At 50.2% G+C, this 27,185-nt stretch overlaps 1 long non-coding RNA gene across 1 annotated transcript in view; it reads right to left on the bottom strand.

The window, feature by feature from the left end:
- The window catches only part of LOC144141951 (uncharacterized), a 66,755-nt gene extending 60,203 nt beyond the window's left edge, over positions 1-6,552 (bottom strand). Inside the window, exon 1 of the long non-coding RNA XR_013316771.1 lies at positions 6,467-6,552. This is a non-coding gene — a long non-coding RNA (uncharacterized LOC144141951). The remainder of the gene's footprint in view (positions 1-6,466) is intronic.
- Between the last annotated feature and the right edge of the window lie 20,633 nt (positions 6,553-27,185).

Here is a 27,185-nt window from a genome sequence, read left to right as displayed (position 1 = left end):
CCGGTGATGACCACCGACCACCTCCCAGGTGATATTCCATCAGCCCCGCACCCCGAAAGCGTTCCATGGTGAGATGTTCGAAGATTTTCAAGACTGGCTTGCGCATTTTGAGGGTGTTGCGGATTTCAACCGATGGGACGATCGCGAGAAGATGCGGCAAGTCTACTACTCGCTGGAGTACGGTGCCCGCACATGGTACGAGAATCACGAGAGGAGATTGGCGATAGACTATCTCCCACTCTCCTAACGCTCTCCTCTTCCCCCTTCTCTCTTCCTATCCTTTGAAGCCCCAATCCCCTTCCCTGGACTGGGTCGTATGAGGGTGAACTCCCCGTTGAGTTCAACAATATCCCCAGGCCTTTTCTCTTCCCTCCTTTGTTAATAAATCACCACCACCCCCCCGTCAGGAGCTCCAGGAAACTTTTCCGAACACCGATCGACGAGACCAAGTGCTGCGTTTGCTGGAGTCGCGTTTTCAAAAGCCCAACGAGAGTGTCGCCATGTTTTCAGAGGACATGGCTCGCCTTTTCCGCTGCGCTGATCCAGCCTTGTCTGAGCCAAGAAAACTTCGATACCTTATGCATGGAGTCACGGAGCAGCTGTTTGCTGGGCTTGTTGAAACCCACCACGCACTGTGCAGGAGTTTATCAAAGAGGCCACGGCTATCGAGCGGGCTGTGCAGGTGCGTAGCTTGCAATATGCCCGTATTACAACCAGAAGTCGCGCCGATGTCGCTAGTATGACCTGTGACTAGAGCTCCTTGCGGGACCTAATTCGGTCTGTTCTTCGCGAAGAGTAAATAATCTTGGTATTTCGTCCCAGCAGTCGGCTCCTTCTTTGCCCAGGATGTTGCGAGAGGAGATACACCAAGTGTTCTCACCACCCGATCCACCGACGCAACATTTTCCTACTAGCTACGCCGCGGCTCTTCGTCAGCAAGCTCCAAAACTGCCGACTCCACCACCCCCGCCACGTCGCCAGCCACCTTTTCCGGTACATCCTCGGCCCGCACAGGAACCTGCTGTCCCGCCACGTCGCCAGCCACCCTTGCCGGTAGATCCTTGGCCCACACAGGAACCTGCTGTACGTCCGCCAGTACGAAAGACGCACTTGTGGCGCATGGCAGACGGCCGGCCGTTGTGCTACCACTGTGGTGAACCTGGCCACATACGGCGACGCTGCCCTTATCGTGACATTGGTCTTCCGGGATTCTCTCCTACAGCTCCTCGTCCGCGGTTGGGACAGAAGCCTGCTGAAATCGCCGATTATCTCGCCGCAGAAAACGCTACGTCTCCATACAGTCGTCTATCACGCTCGCCGTCTCCCGCAGCCCACTTCTCACTGACCCGTCGTAACCCTCGAGACAGCCGCCCGGGGAGGTTTTCCTGCCCCCGGCGAGAAAACTAGGCGAAGCAACCTCCGGAGGCAAGGTTGCTGAAGATCGCAAATGTAAAGACCTTCAAGCGACGCTGACGTAGACTCAAGATATTGCGACGAAGACCCGACGGATTACCGACATATTACCACCCCAATGCAAGTACATGACGACGACGCCACTGAATACCGACAGAGTCGCGAAGGCCGACCTTCCTATTACCATCGACGGGCATGAGGTGACTGCGTTACTCGACACCGGCGCGGATTATTCAATCATTAGCAACGAACTTGCCGACCGTTTACGGAAGGTCAAGACTCCGTGGGATGGTCCGCAGTTTCGATCTGCGGGAGGTCACCTCATGACGCCAGTTGGGAACTGTACAGCACGGATTGGATTGGGGGGCGCTGACTTTGTTGGCACTTTCCTCGTTCTTCCGCGGTGCGGCAAGGACCTGATATTGGGTATGGATTTTCTGCGCGAGCACAATGCCGCTATAGATCTCGGAGAGCGCCTGGTGAGATTGTCCACAAGCCTGCCTCGTGAACAGCTTACCGACCAGGCCATTTGCCCCTTCGTATCGCCGATGAAGACGTGAGCCTGCAACCGCGATCTTGCGCATTCGTTTCCATATCGTGCGACGATCCCTGCACCGCCGACGGTGTTGCAGAACTGCATATTGCGCTCTTTTTGGGCCAGGGCTGTGCCATCGCAAGAGGCCTTGTGCGCCTGTCAGGCGGCCGCACCAATCCCTTGTTGACCAATTTCTCGTACGAAAGCTGTCACATAGCGAGAGGGACTACAGTAGCATTTTTTGAAGGTATAGACAAAGGAGAAGGCTGTTTTCTGCTTTAAACCAGCCCAACCACCACGGCGAGCGCTAAATGCACAGTCGACGTCAACTCCAACCTCTCGTCGGAAAACCACCGAGCGCTCCTTGACCTCCTTCAGCACTACGAGGATTGCTTTTCGTCCACGTCTGGTGTCCGTCAGACACATTTCACAAAACATCGAATAATCACCTAGGAAACGACGAGACCCATACGCCAGAACCCTTACCGTGTGGCTCCCAAGGAGCGCGACGCGATACGGAGGCAAGTACAGCAAATGCTGGAAGACGACGTCATCGTGCCGTCGAACAGCCCCTGGGCATCTCCAGTCGTTTTGGTTAAAAAGAAAGATGGGACATCGGTTTTGCGTGGATTATCGCAAGCTCAACCAAGTGACAAAAAAAGACGTTTACCTGTTGCCTCGAATTAAAGACTCGTTAGACCGACTGCGAAGCGCCCGCTATTTCTCGTACATGGACTTAAAAAGAGGGTATTGTCAGATAGAACTCGACGAAAGGGACCGCGAGAAAACCGCTTGTCTGACGCCGGATGGACTTTACGAATTCAATGTTTTGCCCTTTGGATTGTGTTCAGCCCCGGCTACTGTTCGAAGACTTATGGACACCGTGCTGTCGGGCCTGAAGTGGCAAACATGCTTGGTATATCTGGAGGACGTGATGGTATTTTCGACCACGTTCGAAGAACACCTCGAACGTCTTCAGTCGGTCTTCGAGGCCATAAGATCTGCCGGACTTACGCTGAAAGCAGAGAAATGTCAATTTGGATACGAGGAACTGTTGTTCTTTGGCCATGTGGTCAGCTCTGCTGGAGTTCGTCCTGATCCTGGCAAGGTAGACGCGGTCACCCAGTTCCCCACGCCCGTCAGCAAGAAAGCCGTCAGGCGTTTTTTAGGCCTGTGCTCCTACTGCCGGCAATTTATTAAGAATTTTGCCCACATTGCGGTGCCCCTGACTCGTCTTACGCGGGATGATGTCGCATTCCTCTGGAGTGACGGAGAACAGAGACCGTTCGACGAGCTGCGCCAACGGCTGCAAATGCCACCAGTACTAGGCCATTTTGACGAAAACGCCACCACGACGCTCCATACGGACGCTAGTAACGTTGGACTTGGAGCTGTCCTTCTGAAACAGCAAGACGGGGCCGAGAGAGTTATAGCGTATGCCAGCAGAACACTCTCACGGACAGAAGCCAACTACTCGGCAACGGAAAAGGAATGTCTGGCCGTCGTATGGGCGCTGCTGAAATTTCGCCCGTACCTATATGGTCGTCCGGTCACGGTGGTCAGCGATCACCCCTCACTCTGCTGGCTACTGAGCTCAAAAGACCCGCCCGGACGCCTAGCACGCTGGAGCCTTAGGCTTCAAGAGTTTGATGTGACTGTCGTGTACAAGTCCGGTCAACAACACGCCGACGCCGACTGCCTCTCGCGGGTACCAGCTATTCCAGCGTCGTCAGATGACTACGGCGATGACGACGCATTTCTTGGCGTTCTGGACGCATCCTCTCTGTCGCAACATTAACACGTAGATCCGGAGCTGCGGCCACTCATCGAATTCTTGGAAGGACGGACCTCCACCGTACCGAAGCTGTTTTCGAGAGGGGTATCATCCTTCGGATTCCGGAATGGAGTTCTTTACAAGACAAACTTTTCCCCACGTGGCAGAAGCTACATTCTTGTGGTTCCCGCAGCCCTCAGGAATGACGTTTTGCGGCCTTGCCACGACGAGCCGACAGCGGGTCACCTAGGCTACACCCGTACCATGGCCAGGATCCAGCAATCCTATTACTGGCCCAAGCTGGCAGCCACGGTGCGACACTACGTACGCACGTGTCACGACTGCCAACGTCGTAAAGCACCGCCACTCCGACCAGCGGGTATACCGCACCCTGTTCAGATTCCAGCAAAACCTTTTGAGCAGGTCGGAATGGACCTTTAGGAACCACTTCCGACGTCATTCGCTGGTAACAAGTGGATTATAGTTGCCACAGACTACCTCACTAGGTACGCGGAAACGAAAGCCCTGAAGCGTGGAACAGCTCACGAGGTCGCCCAGTTTTTTGTTACGAAGATTCTTCTCCGCCAAGGTGCTCCTGCTATCGTTATTACTGACCGAGAAAAAGCATTCACTGCGGCCGTCGTCGAGGAAATCATGCGGCTCAGCGGTACCTCCCATCGTAAGTCGACCGGGTATCACCCGCAGACAAACGGCCTTACTGAGCGCCTAAATAAGACAATAGCGGACATGCTCAACATGTACATCGACGTGAAACACAAGACGTGGGATGCTGTGTTGCTATAGGTCACGTTCGCCTATACCACGGCTCAGCAAGACACGACAAGAATGATGCCGTTCTCTCTTCTTTATGGCCGACCTGTCACCACCATGCTGGATACAATGTTGCCCCATGAGACCACCGGCGACAACACGGAACTGCACGAATTCACGGAACGAGCAGAAGAAGCGCGGTAGCTGGTGCGCGTTCGAACAAGACGGCAACAGCTGTACGACTCTCACCGCTACAACCTCCGCCACAGGACCGCTGTGTACAAACCTGGCGACAGAGTCTGGGTATGGACTCCCGTCTGTCGTCGAGGACTCTGTGAAAAACTTCTTAAACGGTACTTTGGACCATATCGGGTGCTGCGCCAGGTTACAAACGTAACGTGCGAAATTGTCGACGATGTCCTCGTGTCTCGACGCCGCCGTAACCACTGCCCTGACGTCGTTCATGCAGTGCGCATGAAGCCATACTTCGATAGTTGACGGACTCATTTTGGGCAACAAGATTAGTGCATCTACCATTTAAAATAACTCTGCGTGCATCGGGGCGATGCTATTTCGGCGGGGGAGCAAAATGTCGCGTTGATTGTGTGTTAAGCAGGGCAATCCCCTGTTTAAGGTATGCAAGGGTCATTGCACTTGGTAAAATCTCCAAGTGATGGATACGTGCCGTGTTTCTTGGATAGCCGGCTAGCACAAAGACGACGACACAAACACGTGCCCCGGGCCCCGCGCGCTTCTCTCGGTCAGCCATTTTTGCTAAGATTTGACGTGCTCTCTCGCCTTCCTATTTTAGGCTCCCCACCCCTAATAAATCGGTGCAACCCCGTACAGCCGATTTTGCCTGCGTCTATCGGGACGCAACAATATGCATCAGGCTGGTGTACATGGCCTCGATGATTACGCATGATATAAAGTTGCCTGTAAAATCTTGACACCTGATAAAAACTTTAAAACGCACGTAATAGAAAACTGTGGGCTGTGGGACAAACCGTTCTACTACAGCAAGGTCGAGAACAAGAAGAAACTGGTCAAAATCTCAAAATCTCCAAAGCGCTACGCACTTAAGGACGGAGTATTATATGCTGCAATTACATTAGCCTGGCGTGATATGTCTTTGTATGGAAAAGAAGGACAACAAAAACGTTCTGACAAGGTCTCAAATTATAGCAATTACTAAACTATTGAACATTGCATTGACTTTAGTGCATAGCACTTTCAGAACACTAGTAAAGGCCTCGCGCGAAATTTCTGAAGTCTTCTATGGAAAGCCCTGGGAATTTCCCTGTTTGTAGCTCGCTTGGACTAATGCTAAGGATAGCCAGGGGGGAGGAGGGAAGCGCTGTCAACGGAGAGAGACACGTGTTAGGCTTAAGCACATACGCTGATATCAGCATCTACAACAGATACCCCAGGCAACGTAAGAGCTGAATAACATTGTTTGGCTTGTTGTAAATTAACCATCAAACTTGCCGAACTGCAGGCAACCTGAAAACTGCCGTATAACTTTAAGGCCTAACCTAGGAACTGTAGTTCATTGAAAGAAGCCTTATTATACTTGAATGTGGCAGTACTGATTGACGCCAGAAGCCCAGTGTGTTGCACAAGTGAATGGCGCTGATAATAATATACAACTGCAGCACATACTTAGCAACACGACACACTGGTGATAACGAATTACGCCTATAAAAAGCGACGCATGCGTCTCTCGCAAAACATCGCGTGTTTTGCGTACGGAGACCAGCCACCCAATATCATTAGGAATAAGCTTACAGCTCCTATGTAAAAGCTACGGCTTAGGAAGACAGTTGCAAACAATCTATAAAATGGCATTTCTTCGATTTATGTGCTGGACCTGTCAAACAAAATCACATACCGTTTGGTTTTGAATGCTAGGAATGACAAAACAACTGCGAATAAACATCAGGTACAATTGTTCACTTCAAAAAATACCGTACCCTGGCAGATAGTTTGAGTATAAGACACATTACCTGGGTTCGTAATAATCATTGCTTCGCCGGGCTTTCATGTTGCCTCTTTTATGGTGGCGTTGAGTGTTAAAATGTCCCTGCAAATAAGGATAAACATCAGCTTAGCCACACGAAAATCCCGTAAATATCTCAGTGCAATAATATAAAGACCTATTTACTCATGATAGTCTGGTCCTGTGCGCCTTTTGAACTGGAATGCATTATACTCAGAGCCTGGTATAACTTGGTCGATCTTGCAAGTTGGAGCCGCCGTGTAGTTGCCGTACTTAGTCCACACTTCATCTGGCACGTTCATAAACTAGAAGAGAAGTAAGGTTGACTAACGGTTTGTTGAACAATATCTGAGGCCGAATGATTTCCGGTACTGTAGTGTCTAGAGGGTAATCAAAAATGAAAAGCCACACCGCATTGCTTGCTGCTGCGGATCAAGCAATTTGAAAAGCGTATATATCTGATCTTGTTTGCAATATAAGTGGTGTCCTACGTAAGATAGAGAAGGCGGTCCAGAGCTGGAAGAAGGTGGAAGGGGGGGTCGCAGTCAGAGCGTCGTTTGATTTGTTTTCGCTGTGTTTGCTTCCTCTCCTATCCAACAATAAAGGCTGCATCATGCGTATAAATTTTCCTGAAAAGCAGCACAGTTCGGTCACTGCTTTGAAATATAAGTACGTTATTTTTAGTAGGGGGTATTTTTGGGCGCTTTGACCCTTCCATTTGTTGATATCCCTAATATTATGAGTTTGCTGGAAAAATAGCTAAACATTTACCGTTAACAAAGCGAAGTTTTTTTTGTCGCACTGATGGCCGTGTTGTAACCGTAACGAATGCTGGACAGCCAACTTTTGACAGGAAGGGGGCAGAGCAATCTTCGCGCATCTTTCCAGGAAAACCCGTCCTCGTCCTTTCGAAATTACCGTGACTGTTGGAGAACCCCTTCCCGTCGTACCTCAGAGAGCTCAAAAAATACTCCGGCTTGCCCAAAATTCGCCGTTACTCTGAGACTGGATAAAACCGAGCTAATGTCATGGTCAGGACCATGGCCAATAAAGCGCCTCCTATCGAGGTGGACAGATGCATTCTGAAAGCCGTTGACGGCCTCCCAAGAAGAAAGGTCAGGTACCAAGGCATCTCGATAGCGCAGGTAGCCGTTACCCTCCGTCAGGCTGACCAAAAGCTGTTGTTGTGTGACAAAGAACGTGGTTTCGTCATCGCTTGTCCAGATGCTTTCGATGAAAAGCTTTGCAAGAGGTGAACGTTCACTTTCGCCGAACCAAATGGGCACCGAAGAAAATCACGAATCATGCAGGGAACAATGCAAGGATGGGTGTGCAACAAGACTTCCGCAGTCTATCACAAATGCCAAAAAAACCGTGCGTGCAACCGTTTTCTTTTCTCCCAAGAGGAGAAAAGAAGGCAGTCCGTTTTACCTAATCATCACCGTACGGGGAACTTGGCAGCGACACATCGGCCCTTTTCTGCCACCTTTCTTGTCCCTGATCACCATCAACAACCATTTTCATTTTCGGAGCCCAATGGAAGTATCCGACTACCTGCAACAAAAGAGCCTGACACCTGTGAGTGCTTTTTCAATCGACAACAGGGACCTTTATTTTTCGTTGCCCCATAAAGAGTTCCTAGATGTCGTAGAAGAAGACATCGACACCTATGGAAACATTCGAATCCAGAACGCGACAGGGACAGCCACAGGGAAATTCCTCGGTCTTTATGTTCCCCATTGAGTCGTGCGTGATGGCCTTCAAGGGAGATTACTACGTTCAAGACAAAGGTGTGTGCATTGGCGCTTGCCTCGCTCCTGTACTAAGGGACTTGTTACTTGCACGCTAGGACAGAAAACTAGCCAAAAGTCTCATCGGTTGTTGCACTCTGCGGGTTTTTTGACACTTGGACTATTTCTTAGCTTTCTTAGAGCGCGATTCAACTTCTCGCAGCCAGAAATACATGAAGCAAGGTTGTTCAAATCCACCCTTCAGAGCTTAGCCTTGATGACCGAAGAACTATCTGATGGCCACATTGGGTTCCTTGACTTTGCGCTGATATTGCGCCCCGAGAACCTGTGCTGTAAATGCTCGCCTCACTCTAACAAGAGCCTACTGCCTTTAAAGTCAGACAACTAAAACAAATTCCCGGCATTTCCCCGAGGGGAAGAATGTGAAAGTGCGAATGCACGAGTTGAATTTGCGCGGTTCGGTAATGTTCGCGAAAGAGAGATCACACACACACACACACACAACTACAAAGAAAAAAAGATGCATTTATTCACAGACACCTATTTGTGTTGTCGTTGTACTTGATTGCTAGAGCGGATCTCCGCTTTGAAATTTCGTGTCAGTACTCCTTTCAGCGGGTGCATTAGCCCTTCTCACGCCCAATTTATGGGCAATCCCCCACGTGTGTATGTGCCATGTCAGCGGCCAGGCAGCGCGCGCCCATCTCCCCCCCGTTGCCAAGGAAGACGCGGAGATTCCTGGGCAATCCCCCACGTGGGTATGTGCCATGTCAGCGGCCAGGCAGCGCGCGCTTATGTCCCCGCGTTGCCAAGGAAGACGAGGAGCGCGCGCACCCGCAGCTGTTGCTATGCGGATGGGTGCGGACGCTTCAGGCTCGCTTAAGAAGTGCATTCGCACTTAAAATCGTCAAACAAGGCATCGCCATATCGGTTCTCCGGACCGCCATCGACCGATCCTACTTGTATCAGATGGGGTCCAGCTTTTGTGATCAAGTTGACCGGTTGACTCAGGCAGGATTTCCCGCCCCCATGCTGTTCGATAAATCTGAAACCTTCGAAAACGAACTACGAAGGCGAAAACCAGCAGAAGTGCGCAAAAAGACATAACGAAAGAAATGGGCTGCCGTTCCATATAATTTATGAAGTTTCGCGCAAACTCAAGAACGTTGCAGCTGGAGCCGGAAAGAAAGCGGTGTTCAGCGCACTCAAAAATTTAAGCTGTATGTGCGGCGGAGTAAACGCTGGCAAAATGTTGAGGAGACTTTGCTCTAGAGCACGCAGAGCAATTCGTGGGTTGCTCGCCGGGGGTAGTGTAGGTACACGCACCAAACAAACCGTACACGCGCCAAACAGGCCGATGTATAAACGACCGGCTATGGGAACACACCTGAAACCAATAAACAGGAAAATGCAATAGTCTAGCCCTTCACTCTGCATAGTGCGGATGAAATCTGAGACCGCAAAAGACACCTAGGCTAAAAAATAAAAGGAGGAAAGCACCACGGAAATCTACGAAGCCCACATCATTCATACATAAACATGACAGTTACGTCAGACTGGCGTCTATCGAATTATATAAACAGAAGCACGATTACATAAGTCATGGGTCGTAATCTTTGCGCATGTTCATATTGTTCTTAGAAATAAGCGCTTAACTTCACAATTTTATAATTTTTTGTGTTTTATTGTTTTTATTTACCACGGTTTATGTCCAGTTGCGCCGAAATAAGCCCTTGCCTGATAGACCGCGCGACGTCTCGTGTGGCGTCCTTTGTATCCTGTCCTAGTACTGTTATCAAAATAAGCACGTACCAACAAGCCGTATTACGCCGTTTCTAAGCCTCCTTCTGTCGCTTAGGCATCGCTTACCGCCACATTTGTCGTCGTTGGACACTCATCCCGCTGTGAGCCTCTCTTCATTTCGAGCTGAGCAGCCTCGTGGACAGTGTCACCTCCCATTGACAGGCCTGAGCAGACAGCAAATCTCTGCCCCTCCCGACCATTTCCATGACGGCATCCGGCTAACGTATGACCGGATTTTGCTTCCATGGTAGTGTATCTAGAAACTCCCTTGATCGGCAATCGCTTATCACGCCGCTGCTAATGCTCCTCTGGAGTTTTGAATATATATCGGGTGCGCTTTAAACTTGATTTCGGGTTCTCTCCACACGATCCGGCCCTTCATTCCTTTATAATAGAAGTAAAGAAAGTAAATGCTCCCGATAATGACGACATAGCAAGGGACGAGAGAATAACAACCAAAACGGCAATGTCGATTAGGAAAGGTTGGGCAGGAAACGTTGTTCTTGAACTAACGCTCAGCAGAGTTTGGCATGCACCAATCCAACTGAAGGGTTAAAAGTTGATAGTTGGTTTTATGGAAGGGTACTAGTAGAAAAAGAAACACCATATAGAAGTAGAAAGAACTACAGTACGGGCATGCCGGCCGCCTGGCAACCATGCTGCACTGTGCGTCTTCCCCTTCAGTGACAAACAAATCGGTCTAGGTGGTCATAAAAAGGAGTGGTAGAAATGCGAGTGCATAGCTTTTCTGCCGGCAAAGAAAATAGGAAATAAGTTAAAGCAGCATAGGCAGTTGGACAGTTGGTACAAGTCGAGTCAGATTGATAGCAATAGAGATATTGGCTGAAGGGAGTGTTGTGAGCATTTATATGCTCGTTCCAGAGACGTCGAGCTGCGTAACGGTGGCGAATAGATGAGCAGGTGGGTAGAGTAGAGTCCGGACCAGGGGAGCAACGCTACCCGCTAAAAAGTATCGCGGACGAGTTGATACGCCAAGTCATTGCCGTGAATTTCGAAATGTTAGGCACACAAGGGTGCAAAACGGCGGATTGCTGTAGAGTGCAGACCGATCATTCGACCTCCTGTTAAGGAGTTGAAATTTGAGTGCATTTTCGTATTTAGTATGTATACAGTTACAATTTGACGTGGACACGTCATGTGGCGATGTAGATGTATTTACAAGATGGGAAACGGATGAGATGTAGTGTCGTAGCACTCGGCTTGCCGCACCAAGCACGGAACGTATTTCCTCGTCGTCCTTCACAAGCGATCAGAGTACGCGCTCTAAGGCGGCTCGTCTTCGTAGTCGGTCATGCTTACTGCAGAAGGGTAAGGTACATGAGCCCCCCGGCAGTGGAAGCATCGTGTTGGGGCCAGCTACAGTCAGGAGGAGCGGTGGTAACAAGGTTTCGAGTGTAGTATGGCTTGGGGCGTATGACGGGGACCGTACCAGCTGGGAAGTTGCCCACGTGAAGGTGGGCTGTCAACAGGAACAAACACCCGTATGACACGTCAGTAACTTGGCAAACAATTGGATAAGGGCCAGCATATCGAGAGGGAAGTTTTTCAGAGAGGCCAACACCTCATACATGTTGAGGAGGGTACAACACCAAGACGAGAGAACCAGGAAAGAAGTTGGCGGGATTGTGGTGTTGATCGTATCGGGCGTTTGGGCAGCCTGCGATGTAGAAAGCTTTGCACCACCAACTTGGCAGGCCACATCAACTTTCGCTATGACATCGTACCGGCGGGGAGAACCAGGGGTCTTTTTCGGCGTTGCCTCAGGTTGCCCGATCGAACGTAACAGCGAACGGTGACATTTAGTTAGCGCCACAAGAAGCGGCGACAGATGGGCTCATATGTGCGAGCCCCTGTTAGGGGACCAGCCATGTGCTGGTCGTGAAGCTATCGAGGACGTGGAGCCTCACGTGTTCAAGAACAATGAAGAGTACGTGAGGGCTGTCTGGTCGGAAGTTTGGGCGGTATAGCACCCCATTCTGAAGAACAAACGCTCGGTGGGCTAGGTGACGTGAGTGAGCGTGGTGGCGGTCAATTATCAGTGTAATGAGGTGTCACTGCGCTGTTCGGTGGCTATAGGGCGGAAGTGAGAATTTGCAAGCACGCAGGTTTCGCAGTCTTCGTCGGTATAGGTCGCTGTATACACCGGATGTCTAGACAAGCAGTCCGCGTCTCTATGGAGCCGGCCTGATTTTCAGGCGGCCGTGAACCTGAACTCCTCTAGATGCATTCCCCATCGACACAGGCACCGTATTGGATCTTTCAGGGACGAAATCCAGCATAAAGCGTTGTGATAAGTCACAAAGTAAAGGGCCTATCTTATAGGTCAGAGCTGAATTCACCCACAGCCCACACGAGGGCAAGACACCCGCGCTCCGTTATTGAGTACTGGCGTTCAGGCGCTGACCGGAGACGACTTGCCTAAGCGATTACTGGTTATGACAGTGTTGCCGTTGAGCCAAAATGGCACTTATGGCGTAGCCTTTGGCATCAGTTCCAACTTCAGTCGGTGCCGAGAGGTCAACGTGAGCAGAGATGGGCGCAGTCGAGAGGCCGGAAACGAGCGTCCAAAAGGCGGCGGCTTGTTCAGGGACCCAGGCGAATGTTGTGTTGGTATTGAGTAGATCCTTGAGGGCACGGGCTATGCTTGCAAAATCCTTTATAAACCAACGGAAATAAGAAGAGAGTCCCAAAAAACTGCAGACGTCTTTGACGACACCGGGAGAAAAAATGTTTTGACGGCATGGATTTATTCTGGATCCGGATGAACACCAGCAGCGTTCAGGAGGGGGTCAATGATTGTAAGTTGCAAGCTGGCCAAGTGACATTTTGCTGAGTTTACTTGAAGCCCCGCCTTGAGGAAGACGCCGAAGATGTCATGAAGGCGCTGGATAAAATTATCACAAAAACCGGTAACATAAATACGTGGAACTCCTCAACCGAGGAGTAACGAGTCCATCATGTGCTCAAAGGTGGCAGGGGCATTGTACAACCTGAAAGGCATTACCTTAAATTGGTAGAGGCCGTCAGGGGTCGTCTACAGCTGTGTTCCAGTACGATGAGCGCAGATCGGTCGACGAGAAATATGCTGCAGCGTGCAGAGAGTAGAGTTCGTCGTCGATCTGATGTAATGGATAAGCGTTCTTCGTTATTTTGTTCAGATGACGGTAATCGACACTATATAAGGGCCATGTGACAGTCGGTAAAGAATGTGTAATCAGGAAGGGGGGAAGGGAAGCAAACGGCTGAGGGGATTGGCTAATGGCGCACAACCTCTTGAGACATTGCTTCCGAAGTGTCAAGGAACGGGCCGCTAGTGGGGTTTTTGTTTTGACAAGGCGAGGGTGGTAGAGAGCGTAACAGCACCATGGAAGGGAGGAGGTTGGGCATGTTGGTTCCCACCGCTTGTGCTCTCCTACAATAGGTCTTTGTTTATTACTGTGCTCGTTTTCTGTGCAACCTCACGACCCTCGGGGCACCGCAAAGGACGCATCTTAATAAGCAATTCCATGGCTCGCGAAGAGAGCAGAGTGATGCTGCGGGGCCGCTTTACGACCACATCCATCAAGAACAGGGGAATGTTTGGCAGGAGATGGAGGATCAGAACATTGGGCGACTTCATTTCATAGGTAGGTGTAATTGGAGAGACTGGATTCAGATATATACAGACCTGAAGCAGTAACCACTCATAGTGACGGGTAAGCGATAGCCGATAAAACTGGGAATCACAGTGGTCATTGATGAGACAGTGAAATCAATGAAAGATGGCCATAACAAGGATGTTATCAGTAGAGCTGGCGATAAGCATGTTTAGTGCTGCCTTGTGGCGCCCCACGCGGGTGGTTGCAAGGGTGTGATGACTGGCGTCCCACGAGTGGGGAAAAACCTGGACGAGGGCGCAGAGCAGGTGCCTCGAGAAGAAGAAGAAGATGGTGACCGGGCCAATTTCCTTTAGAGGGTGTGTGCCAGGAGGGGAGTAGCATCATCATAGAGGGCTGGCCTGGGAGGCGGAGCGAGCGGCGGAGGTTCCGGAGGGCAGCTGGACCAAAACGACCGGCAGGCGGGTCGAGGCTTTTGTGGCTTTCAAGGTTTGAGGGTCGTGGTCACTCCAGTGGGGTGATGTCCACGGGCCTGTGACGCGGAAGACCGACGTCGCCATTCGCGAAGCTGTCAGATCACCGCGACGACCCTGGGAGCCGCAGTTCCGAGGCAAGGCCTAGCGAGCAGAGCCAGCGGCGCGTGACTCAGCGGAACCGCTACTGGTCCGCCGTCTTCCGAAACCCTGCGGCGAGGGCGTCAACGCCGTGGCGACTGAGCGCCATCACTGTGGGACAGAGCCGTGAGCGTGGCATTCTTTTTTTAACCTCCGCTCGAACTTTACTTCGGACTTGGGTTAGTTTCTTTTCGCCTCCGCGTTGCGAGTGTGCTGCATTGTGTTACCGTTATTGTTCCTAGTGCATTTCTCTAGCGTTTGTGTGTCCGCCAACGAATATGTTTTTTTAACATGTGCTGAACCCATGGCGTCACTTGTTGTTCATCATCCTCCGCGAGCCACACGCCCGCCTGCTTAACACGCGGCCTCAGAATTTTTGGCGTCCGCGACAGGACCTTTCTCTACTTCCATCTGAAGAGCTTAAGCAGGGAAGTGGGTGTGACGAACGAGGATGGATCTCGAGAAGTTGATGCTCATCGGCAAAGAATTAGGGCTGTCCGGTCAGGACCTAAGAGAATGGACGAACGCTGAACGCGCGAAAGAAATAGAGAAGCGTGCGACCGAACGCGAGGCGGCTAAAGAAGCCGCAAGGCTAGCACGGCAGACGGAGACCGAGACCCGAGCTCGAATTGAGGCTGAACGTGCCATGTTAAAACTGAGGCTACAACTTCAGGAGTGGTCGCAGGGTTCCAACGCGAGTTCGGACGTCGTGGGAAGTGACAACGCGACTAATGCGGCACAAAGCTTCCACAGGCCTCACAAGTTGATTCCCGCTTTTAATGAGGAACGAGACGAGTTCGACGCTTATATCCAGCGGTTCGAGAGAGTGGCAACAAGCCAAGGTTGGCCTTCGGACAAATGAACGCTCTCATTACACTTGTGCCTTACAGGTGAGGCGCTCAGTGCCGTTGGCCGCATGTCGTCCGACGATGCACTGGACTACACGAAACTGAAGAAGACCCTTTTACAGAGGTTCAACTACACCGAAGAAGGGTACCGGTGCAAGTTTAGAGAATCCAGGCCGCTGAACTCAGAAACAGGTCGTCAGTTTGTTGGTCGTCTTCTCGGTTACTTCGACAGCTGGCAGGAAATGGCGAAAACGGAGCAGTCGTACTCCGCGCTCCGGGACAAAATGGTGTCCGAGCAATTCCTGAGCCAGTGCGATGAGAAGCTCGCCATTTTCCTCAAAGAAAGGGGCTGCAAGAACCTGGACCAGCTTGCTGAGACGGCTGATCAATACCTCGAAGCTCAAGGCTTAGTCAACCTGGGCAGAGGAAGGGAAGAAAATAAAGACAGTGGCAAGCCCCCTGGACTCCCTCGCGCTCCTGATTATTATGATCACAAGACGACCAAGCCACATTGCTTCTTATGCAATAAGCTAGGGCACCGCGCGTCAGACTGTTGCGCGAAGTCAGATGTTTCCAGCCAGCCCAACAAGAAGAACGCCTTCTGCCTCAGGGGCCGCAAGCACGGACACCGATACCAGGCTGAAGCTTGCTGCAACCTGCCAGAGAACGTAAGACAGGTTCCCTCCGCAATGACCGGACCCAAAATCTGTCCAGTAGAGGCATGCAGCAAGTCTCGACGACGCCAAGCTGTGCGAGTGTCTCCAGCAAGCAGCACGCCGACAACCGAGCTGGAGAGAATGCCAACGTCGGGAGGACTTCTGGAAGGCCAGCCCGTAGTCGTCCTGCGAGACACTGGCTGTAATACAGTCATTGTGAACCGCTCTCTCGTTGCTGACCGCAAGCTTACAGGAGGCATGAGCACCGTCCAACTATTAAATCGAACGTGTCTGTTCCTGCCGGAGGCAGACGTCGAAATCGATTCCCCGTTCTTCTCAGGCCGCGTACTAGCATCCTGCATGGACAACCCCTTGTGCGACGTCATTATAGGGAACATTGAGGGGACTGGTGATGCCAATACGAAAGAGAATCGGAACATCAGACGAGAGGAGCCTCACGAAAAGGAACCAGTCATTGCAAGCACGGTGCTTGGACAAGGCAGCGTCCGCGTCCCAGAAGACCTGCGCGTCGGAACCTGCCATCGTCTTGGCGAGCTGCAGCAGGGTTGAAGACCCACATGCGCACCAACGCAGCAAAAAGCGAGGCTCCGACAACAATTCCGCAGGTACCTGCCGTTGCCGACAGCCCCTGCAATATAACCTCTGCTGACTTATGTGCGCTTCAGCAGCAAGACCCTTCTCTCCGAACGTTTTTCGGCGAGGTCGGCAGAAAGGTGACATTCAACGCAGCGGCGATCGAGTTTGTGAAGAATGCTGGTATTCTTTATCGACGGCATCAGTTGCCCTCCGGAAAAGGAAGAAGGCAACTCGTCGTACCCAAAGAGCTGCGAGGCATCGTCTTGGACAAGGCCCATCAAGGAACCCTCGGCAATCACAGGGGTATCAGGCGAATCATGGAGCGCGTCTGCAAGGACTTCTACTGGCCTGGGATGCAATCTGACACTGCACGCTTCGTAAAGTTGTGTCGCATGCGTCAGAGGGCTGCGCCTAAGCACAGAGTATCCATGGGAGATGGTGTCAGAGATCGAGGCATTTCGGCATGTTGCCATCGATCCGGTCGTCAACCTCTCGCCCAGCGCCTAGAAGAGAAACCCCTCCACAGGGTTCAAGATGCCACACGCACCCAACGACAAAGTTGCGGGTGTGTCATTCCCTCTAACCCCTGCTTTATTACCGACTGCTCGTGCCGCTAAACCTGTACAAGCCACTGACAAAGTAGGCACGGAAGAGGGCACCTTTGTCCGACTTTTTTTTAAGTAGGCAGTTTATTCTATAGAGTGGATTTAATAGTGGCAAATGCTGTTTCTTTTTTTGGTTTCCCTTCCATTGGGTTATAGACCGTTTTGTACTGTTTCGGACTGTACTCTTGTGCTCGTGCTAGTGGTGCTTGAACGTCTGACACGACAGAACGTGCTTCAGCGCCATAAACCTCGTCGCGGCCATGAGCGGACATTTTTGTATGCCGAGTTTTGTTTCCCCAAACAAACCTCTCGAGCAGGGGGGTGAATGTGATGACTGGCGTCCCACGAGTGGGGAAAAACCCGGACGACGGCGCAGAGCAGGTGCCTCGAGAAGAAGAAGAAGATGGTGACCGGGCCGATTTCCTTTAGAGGGTGTGTGCCAGGAGGGGAGTAGCATCATCATGGAGGGCTGGCCTGGGAGGCGGAGCGAGCGGCGGAGGTTCCGGAGGGCAGCTGGACCAAAACGACCCGCAGGCGGGTCGAGGCTTTCGTGGCTTTCAAGGTTTGAGGGTCGTGGTCGCTCCAGCGGGGTGATGTCCACGGGCCTGTGACGCGGAAGACCGACGTCGCCATTCGCGAAGCTGTAAGATCGCCGCGACGACCCTGGGAGCCGCAGTTCCGAGGCAAGGCCTAGCGAGCGGAGCCAGCGGCGCGTGACTCAGCGGAACCGCGACTGGTCCGCCGTCTTCTGAAACCCTGCGGCGAGGGCGTCAACGCCGTGGCAACTGAGCGCCATCACTGTGGGACAGAGCCGTGAGCGTGGCATTGTTTTTTTCCCCCCTTCTCTCCCGAACTCTAGTGGGTCGGACCTGTTTGTATTTTTTTATTTCGCTTGTGTGCGCGTTCCGTTTCCAATATATCCAGTGTTGAGTTATCTGTTCAAGACCATGGCGTCAACTTTCTTGTGATCTTCCTCCACGAGTCACACACCCGTCTGCTTAACCCCAACGTCCTCACAAAGGGTACCATGTGAGTTGACGCGCTCGTTTTTACGCAAGCGCGGGCACATGACCGTTAAGGGATTGCACGCGTACTGCCGTGCCCAAGGAAAAGAAGCGGCAAGTCACACGAGGGGAGGACGTGGACCAATGAGAGGCGGCCCCAACCGAACCGCTACGGAGGCCAGTGGTGAACAGGGCAGAATTTGTCTTGGAATGGAAGAGGAAGGTTCGCGGAAAGCCGAGTACAAGCGAGATATCGAGAGCACGCCGGCTTTCTGGGACCCGAGCTCTCGAAAGGTCTACCTGACGGCCTCCCTTCCTGCAGTCCCTGTACCGTCCTCCAGAGTCCTGCCCTGTGGCAGGTGCACGAAGCCACGGCGTGGCCTGTTCTTTGCCCGCTGTTTCCGGATCGTCGATAGCGGCCTGCAGCCCGCCCCCTGCCGTCGCTTGGTACCTGTTCGTGGCCGGGTGAAGACCACTACCGTACCAGTACGAGCTATGACGGTTTAAACTCTGCGAGGCCTCGGCACGCAGGATACAGTCAAGGGCCCCGGTCGCGCACAACAGCAATCTGCATTGCATCACATCGCCGCACCATGCGCCGACCCCTGACAACACCGCTCAGTCATGGTGAACGTTTTCCATGAACTATTGTATGGTTCTTAGATAGTGTATTTCGTGGTGTCTGAAATGCTTAGATTGTTTTGCCATTGTTTTATTTTCGGCTAGGCCTTGGTCTGGGCTGTTCAGTGTATAAGAATACATGTTCACCCAAAACAATTCCAAGCGCCCTCGTCCATTTTTTGGCACAGTTGCATGACCCAGTCGCCCATGAATCCTTGAAGAAAAAACCTGAGAGAGAGAGTTTCCGCTTACACCATGTTGAGTCTTGGTGGAGGAGATGTAAAGGATAATGTACGAAAACTGGTTTATTGGGAGCGCGTGGGTAATTCTGCGGGCATTGGTGTGATGGAAACCCGCTTGACGAGTGACACACGACGCAGCATTTGGCGTGTACACTCTTTGCTGAATTCAAATAATTGCCAAAAAACTTCCATTTTGGGAACACAGGAATTGCAGTGCAAGGAATACGGAGCGAGGTCAAAGAATATTGGGTGCGCTTGTATGAGGAATGCTTGATAAAGAGAAGGTCAGATTTTAGATGCAACTGCATCTCATTCACTCACCTTCTCCCTCCATACGGCGTTGTTGTTGTCCGTCCACACCCCTCCCCCATTCTCCTCGGCGCGTGAGCTGCGCTTTCCGCCGCTCACCACCTCTCTCCTCCGATAGCGAACACTCTCTCGCGAGGGGCATTGGATTGGATTCGAATAAATTGGATTGGCTTGGCTTGGCTTAACTTGGATTGGATTGTATTTGATTTGGATTGGATTAAAGTGAATTGTGTTGGATTGTTCTGCGTCATAGCCGCGCCACGTTGCGTCATTGCTGCGGCAGGGGGTTCACGGCACGTTTCACGGGATGGGAGAATCAGCCTACCGGAAACAACAACAGAACCCCCAATGCGTCGCATCTACACATGGGTTCCCGCGAGAGGAGGTGGGAGAAATTTTTTCACCGCAGGGGAAGAATCCAACAGCGCTGAGAAAGGAATCGATGAGATTCAAGTCAGGCTGTCCGGCATTCTGCACGTCGGCCTGAGCGCAACACGAACACGAAAGTTTGATTTCATCGACGGAAAAGAAGTGATGGACAAGAGGTGATGGACAGCAGCGAGAGTGGTGAAGGCATTGTGAAAAGGGTGAGAGAAACATCGTGGAGCGTGAGTGGATTGTGGACTGGGAGTAAATTGCAGTGTTAAGATGGTCGCAGAGCCCAGACTATCGAAAATGTCCAAAAGAGCCTCAGTAAGCCACGACATCGTCTCCCAGAGCAGCGATTCTGGAACTAAGCTTGTGGAAGCAGGCGATTCTGGAAGCAAGGGTCTGTGATTGGGTGACGGATGCGACAGCGGCCACTACTGCTCGAAAATACCACAGAAATGCCGGACGTCCTGTTGTTATACGACTAAAAGGAGTGGGAGGCCAGAGCTGTGCGCAAGGGATACCATTATTGATAATGACGAGGCAACATCTAGAGATGTTGAAAGAGGAGATGGAGATGGGCATCAGAAAATGGTCACTCTTGACGGTTTCGGCTGGCCTGCCAGCGTACCGAAATGGGTCCCTGAGAGAAAGGGAGGTCGAGTTCTGTGGGTCGCTTTGGGATAGAACCTGCTCTGACAGGAAAGCCAGGAGAACTGAGAAGGATGAGGTGGCCCTCCTGTGCAAGACAGTAGAGGTGTCCGGGATTAAGTGCCTGTGGGTTTCACCAAAAATTGTGAGGGGTCATAAACTCACCCCCATGGACCAGACTAGTGGTGTGCGGAAGCGATTTCAGGAACTTAGCTAGGACACTGAATATAGAGAAGTAACATGAGATTTCACAAAGGGAGGACGGCGTTGAGATTTGGGAAGAAGGATGTTAATAGACCATACCGAATAAATATTTGAGGACGGTGGAGCGGATGTACAGTGGTTGCACACGCAGGTTCCCACGCACATATTCGGAGGCTCACGGAGTGCTTGTTGCGGCATGGCAGGCGTTGTAACATGAAATAATGGAAGCGGCCCGGGTCGTTTGAGCAACAGAAAATCTACAAAAAAGGGGCAGGTAAGGAGGTGCAAATGGAGAGGGTTCTTATTGTTGCGCAAATTGGGCAGTTTGACTGAGTCACCTCCTTATCCTCACCTCAGGACATTTAGGACAAGGTAGAGTCAGGACAACCGCCCTTTGTTCTGGGGGAATCGATTCTTGTAAAAAAAGCAAGGAACTCAAGGGAATAGTGTTTCCCGGATTTGGATATGTCGCGTGTTCAGAACCATAAAAATTAAGGTTTCGAACTCGAGCGTATTTGGCGGGAACGTGCTTTCGACTGCCCGCCATACGCAAGCGTGGCGTTGCTGAGGAAATGTGTGGTGGAGAACGTGGAAAGTTTCTCATTGAGATGCGTAAGTTCGGACGTAAAAGAGACGGGTGTTGTTTGGAGTGTTTCGGCGAGGTTGTGAATGTACTGTTGCAATCCCTGGGAAATGCGCCGCTGCTCAGACTGCTGGGTTTCAAGCATCGCAAGCTGGAAGTTGAAAGAACGCCGTCTCTCTTTTATGAAGGATAGTGAGACTGCCGTATTAGAGGAAGCAGTCGGTGGCATCCACAGTCCTTGCAATTTAGCTTCGTAGGAGCCCGGTGGGGATGTTGCTAGTGAGTCAGAAGCAGGTTTATAAGTAGAAAAAAGGGGTGTCCCGAGTGATCCGGCGCCATCTATTCGGTGTTAAAGCGCCGTTTAAGCAGATGCGCGTTGCTTGTAGCGAAAGACGGGATATATAGGGTCAAGATAGGGGTGCGTGTTCACATTGCAAGGAATGCACCAGGGCTGGCATACGTGAGTGGTAATGTTTGGCGGTAAAGGGGCTGCACAAAGGGGTACATGGCTTGAACATTGTGCCGGGGGCACTGGTGAGCCCGGTGTCCCAGAGTGAGAAAGCGGGTGAATGTGGAAGGCTTAGGCCTATGTTGTCCGGACCGAAAGGCAATATGTTTGAAATATACGATCCAGGGAATCACGGTGCCGTCAACACAGAAGAGAACATATTGTGTGCAATCCATCATGCGTGCATTGAGAATATCGGTGTTATACGAGTCTAGTTCATGAATGATTTAATGGAGGGTGAAATGGCTAATGATGTTATGGATGACACGAAGGCAGGTGATGGCAGGGCTGAGAGCATATGGTTTGGGACTAATGTTCTTGCCATGAATGTGAAAGTGTGTGTGAGGGAGACTGAATATGGTGTGAGCGGTGAGGGTAGTGGGTTTTAAGAAATCCAAGGTCCTGAGTAGGTTTCGCTTGAAGGTTGATGTAGCCACAGGTTTTGTAAGAGCAGGAGAGGTGATGGCTGCTAGCGAGTCGTACAGTGGTAGCTTTGAAGTGAGGGTGCCTGGGCACAGTCGGATACCGACAGTGAATAGTTCTTTGCGGGTGAGGTCGGTGGAGGCGGGTTTACGTGTAGTACCAGGAGTGTTTCAGACGTTTTCGAAGATGGCGTTGTTTGGTTACCTTCCGATTACAGAGTAAGTCCACTTCTGCCGATGAGACACAATTCGAAGGCACAGTGGGCCCAAGGGAATGCTAGGGTTTTACATAGGCGGTGCAATCACTGGGAAAGGGCTGGTTAGGCACAGACCTTGTACTGTAACACATGACAGAAGATGTAGCTATGAAAGGCTCGTAGCAGCGGGGCGTCCAGCGGCGACTCGGGGAGGAGAGTACGTGCCCTGAACAGAGGTCAGGATTGCGGTTGGAGGCGGTAAAATGGCGCCATCAGCGGTGATAATCGCAGAGAGCCGAAAAGTGGACACCAACCATGCGCTTTTTGCGTCTTTCACAGCGTGAAGTGTGGTTGGAGCAGATATCACGGAGTTCTCAGAGACGACTTTAGTAATAATTCTTCACGCTTCGGCCTTAGTTCTGCGAGTGATGGGAGAAGGCGCGGCAGCGTCGGTGGCAGGAGGTAGGAAGGACTACAAAACAGGCATGATGATCGGCTTTAGGGGCCTCGTACTGCTTGCAGTCCCTTAATGCCACCACGAGACTGTTGGCTTAGCGAGGCGGCGCACGGCTTCTGACTTTTGAAGGGGCCTGGATGCCATCCTTTTGTCGGACCGCGACCCGAATGGTGTCCACACGTTCCTGATGGCTTCGTAGAAAGATTGATGATAAATGCTGAAGCTGGCGAGGCCCTCAGCAATGTCAGGAGCAAAGTACCACGGAGCACGATTGGCAGCCAAATTACCTCGACGGCGCCACCTAGCGGCCCCCAATGTGTTCTAAAACCATCTTAGCATTGCGGAAATACCAAGCATTGAAGTTAGGGAAAAAAGATCATTCGAGGCAGAGGGTGCACTCAAACAAGACACAGTACTAGTGGCTGTAAATCTTTGAAAGAAGCCTTTGCCCTGCAGTGGAGAAAACGAGCGGGTGATGATGGCTATGATGATGGTGGCTGCGGCGTTGGCTTTAATGGTGAGAGGGGCCAACAATAGTAAATTTTAAAAAGCTGCCCTATTACGTGCTCCCTTTTACAAACACCTACAAAGACATCTGAAAATAGAGGTGTACTATCGTGTCTAGGGCGTATTTATTCTCATAACAAAGAGGATATTTGCGATTTTTAGAGCATTTTTTATTTGCATCAAGCAACTATTGTAACTCCTCTTTTGGTGGTTATCAGGGCAGATTAACAAGGCTGGGTAAGTTGCCACAAGGTATGGCTATACTTTCGCTGTTTTTTGCTTGACAAACAGCCTATAAACTAGAGAATTTAGCGCGCAGCTGGATTCTGGTAATAATAATTTGATTCAAATGGGAACGTGAGATGCTATTTCAGAAACTTAAATTTGCAATATTAGTAGTGTATCTAAACGACACATAATTAAGGATTATTGAAGAATAATTGCAAATGCCGTAAATATTCAGGCATGAAAACACTCCAAGATAGCCAAATATCTAAGGCTTCGTATATTGACAGCTTCTATAGCAGATTGAAAAATTAAGTGAAAATTAAGGCGATATTCTTCGCTACAATTGTGGTTAAGTTAATCAGCAACGTGTGTACCCCTGATTTTCAACAGAAGTCAAATGACAACAGGCCGCGAAGTCCTACTTACGAATGAAGATAAAATTGCAACAGATAGCCCTCTGGGTATAGACATACAATCAGAGCGCATCGATACAAACACTTCCCTATAAAAATATCGGCAGAAATATTAGCCTTAAATAAATCATAGGTTACCCATTTTTAAAGAGTGAGGTGAGAGAAAAATGTTTTTAACCAGTGCAAAATTCAACTAAAGAATAAAAAAAAGCAGCAGACTTACTTCGAATATTAAGGAACATTCCGATTCTTTCCAAAATTCACATAATTTAGGGAGGGTAGAGTGCGTACACCATAGAATCAGCAAAGTTGCCAGAGGGTAAAATGTTGATTTTGTGAAACTACAGCGGAAAATCTTCATCTCGTGCTTTGCTACGGATGTATTTTTTAGGAATACCCATCAAATACATTACATGGACGCAGGCCTGAGAAACAATACAGTGACAGTTAGGTACGGCACTAGCCTACTCAGAAAAGCCGTAATCAGGCAAGCAGCTTTCAAAATTTTATTGGCAATATATCGTACAAATCGTTTCTTTGGCCCAGGGCTCAGCAACTTTTTATTTCATAAAACCACATATTCGCTTTTTCTGTAATTTTATTTTAATAACAAAGCAATAAAAGGTTCAGTTTCCTTTATGACGTTTAAAATGAAATCTTTTTGCAGGGTTAATTTTTCTAAGTACTTTCAAAGCACTAAAACATCAGATATGCGCATTTAAGTGTGGTAAAAAGGTATAAGATATAAGGTAAAAAGTATAAGGGTGGTAAAAACAAATTTCGACTCCCAAAGCCAGCCTTGTGGCTTCTCTTTTCTTTACACTTCTGAGTAATTCCTCATAGTAATCCTTATGGTTCCTTCAGGCGTGGTGACATGAGAGGGAGGGTACAAGCGATGAGGCCGATATGTTCGCGATTTCGGCGCACCTTAAAGATCCCCAGGTGTCCGAACTCAATCCGGAGCACTCCACTACGGCGAGCCTCATCGCCTGTGTAGAGTGAGTTAAACCCCACACTCATTCACTCAATCAATCAATCAATCAATCAATCAATCAATCAATCAATCAATCAATCAATCAATCAATCAATCAATCAATCAATCAATCAATCAATCAACCAATCAATCATCAATAAATAAATCAATCAAATAATTCATTTTTAATTATTTATACAATAAATAAATATTCATTTATTTAATTATTTATCAAACAATCAGTCAATGAACCAAACAATCAGTTCATCAACATTAAAGTGAAATGTACGAATACAGCTGAGACATAATGCAAATGTTTATTTGCGCTTCTGATTAGCCTACAATCCCGGTTACAAAGATAATAACGGCGATTCACAAAAAGCAGTTTTCCTTTTAAAGTAATCGTCTACCATCTTGGTGGTGGAACGAAGGTTCCGGTACTGTCAGCCATTGGGGAACACATTTATGTGATGTTGCACTGACGAAACCACGCAGCTTGCTGTGTGTGCCATGAAGAAGACATTACCAACCTCAACAACTTTCTTGCCAGCCAAGCAATGACATAGGATGTTATATTTGTGTACAAGATTGCAATGAAGATCAAACGCAAGGAATAGCTTCCTGTTGAATTAGCAGAACAAAGTAAAGTGACAGTTACGTTACCTACACCTCTACTTAAACCATTGATGCAAGTCATCCCAAGTTGTGCCCATTGCTGTGAAATCAGAAAATGTAAAACTTTACATGCTGTCGTCAAGGCTGCGATTCTTTACGTGAGCAGCTGAATGCGGAGAAACAGCTTACTTTTTTTGTATTTGTTCAAAGAAAATTGCTAAGACTTGGAAGATTACGTTTGGCGCCTTCAAAAAATGTCCTTTAGTATTTTATAGAACAAATATCTGCCGACGCATCTCATCGAAACGCATTTTATTACAAGTAGCCACAAATAAAGACTCAATATACAGACTTTAACACCAAAGCTGAAATTCTGTATTCGGTCGTTAGTTAAAAACCATAAACACTAACATTAAGCAAATTTTTTCTCTGCCCGTAGTCTTGCTCGATCAAAGCCTCCTAAGTTAATAAGGGCTGTGTAACATGCATTTAAATTTTGTTAACAGGCCGCATATAGGAAAAACATTCTACTGTGATAAGACCGCCTCAGACTCCGTTTCAGAATGCATCCGAATATTTGAAATGTAACAGAACACGTTCATCAATCACTTACACCACCAAAAATCATAAATACCGCAATTTGCAGCGCCCCAACCGACACCAACCTTCTCGTCATTTGCTTTGCTTCAACCACAACAACATCAGCAGCCCAATACAATAGTGTCACAATTCAATAGTTTTATTTGCGGCGGAAAACGAAGGCATCGTAAAAGTAAAATCAACGGGGCTGCATGGTGACATTCTTGACCTTAGAATCTCTCCGCTCCATCGTAACTTCACCTTTATCACGGTGACCGAATCGGTCATAAAGGCGAGATGCGGTTGTGGCGGAACGTTATCGCCACGACTGCTGCGCATCTCAGGACAGCCCCTTTCTAAGCCTGCGTGCAGCGACCTGGACATGAGCGACCTGGTGACCTGGACATGAGCGGCACTCGCCCGACGACTCTTCACCGCCCGGCATGCGCCACACCCCCAAAGGCCCCGCTCAAACGATCAGCTCCACGGTCGCCACCAACGCAAACACTCCTACTACCGCGGCGGTACCAACCCGGGCGTCTGTTGCATCGCCGTCAGGCTTCCGCCGTTTTGGGCAGACTCTCCTGAGCTGTGGTTCGCGCACGTCGAGGCTTAATTTTCCCTGGGACGTATCACCCAAGACCATAAGCGCTACGATTACGTCATCGCCCATCTGCATCCCCGCTACGCGACCGAGCTCCTCGGCATTTTCGCAAGCCCTCGAGCTGAGGACCGTTACCTGCATCTGAAGACGGAACTCATTCGTCAGCTTTCGCTTTCGGAAGACCACAAAGTGTGCCAACTGCTTCAGTCTGAAGAGCTAGGTGTCCGCAAGCCATCGCAGTTCCTGCGTCATACGCGTGCCTTCTCGGGCAACACGCGGGTCGACGACTCCATCCTCCGAACCGTGTTTCTTCAGCTCCTGCCTTCACGTGTACAGGCCATTCTCCACGTTCACTCGACTCTACCACTGGACCATCTTGCTGAGATCGTGGTACGCGTCGTCGAAGTCTCCCTGTCATCACTGCCACCCACCATCCACACAGTCGGCGCTCAACAGCTCACCCCCGTGCTCGTGCGTTGTATCGACTACATGAACCGTCAGCTCCACGTTATTCAAAAGTATCTGGACCAAGGCCTGAAGGTGAGTCCCCGCAACCGTTCAGAAAGAACGACCGAAACGCGACTCGTCGCATCGTTATGACAATGGCCGCTGCTACTACTACCGTCGCTTCGACGACAGGGCCCCAAAATGTCAACAACCATGTTCCGCCGATCGTCCGTAAAACACCAACGGTAGCCTGTAAAGAGGGCCGCGAG

The sequence above is a fragment of the Haemaphysalis longicornis genome, unplaced genomic scaffold (genome assembly GCF_048455015.1).
Source record: "Haemaphysalis longicornis isolate Haplotype H1 unplaced genomic scaffold, Haemaphysalis longicornis Haplotype H1 scaffold_6, whole genome shotgun sequence".
NCBI lineage: Eukaryota > Metazoa > Arthropoda > Arachnida > Ixodida > Ixodidae > Haemaphysalis > Haemaphysalis longicornis.
This window is presented reverse-complemented; position numbering and strand designations above follow the sequence as displayed.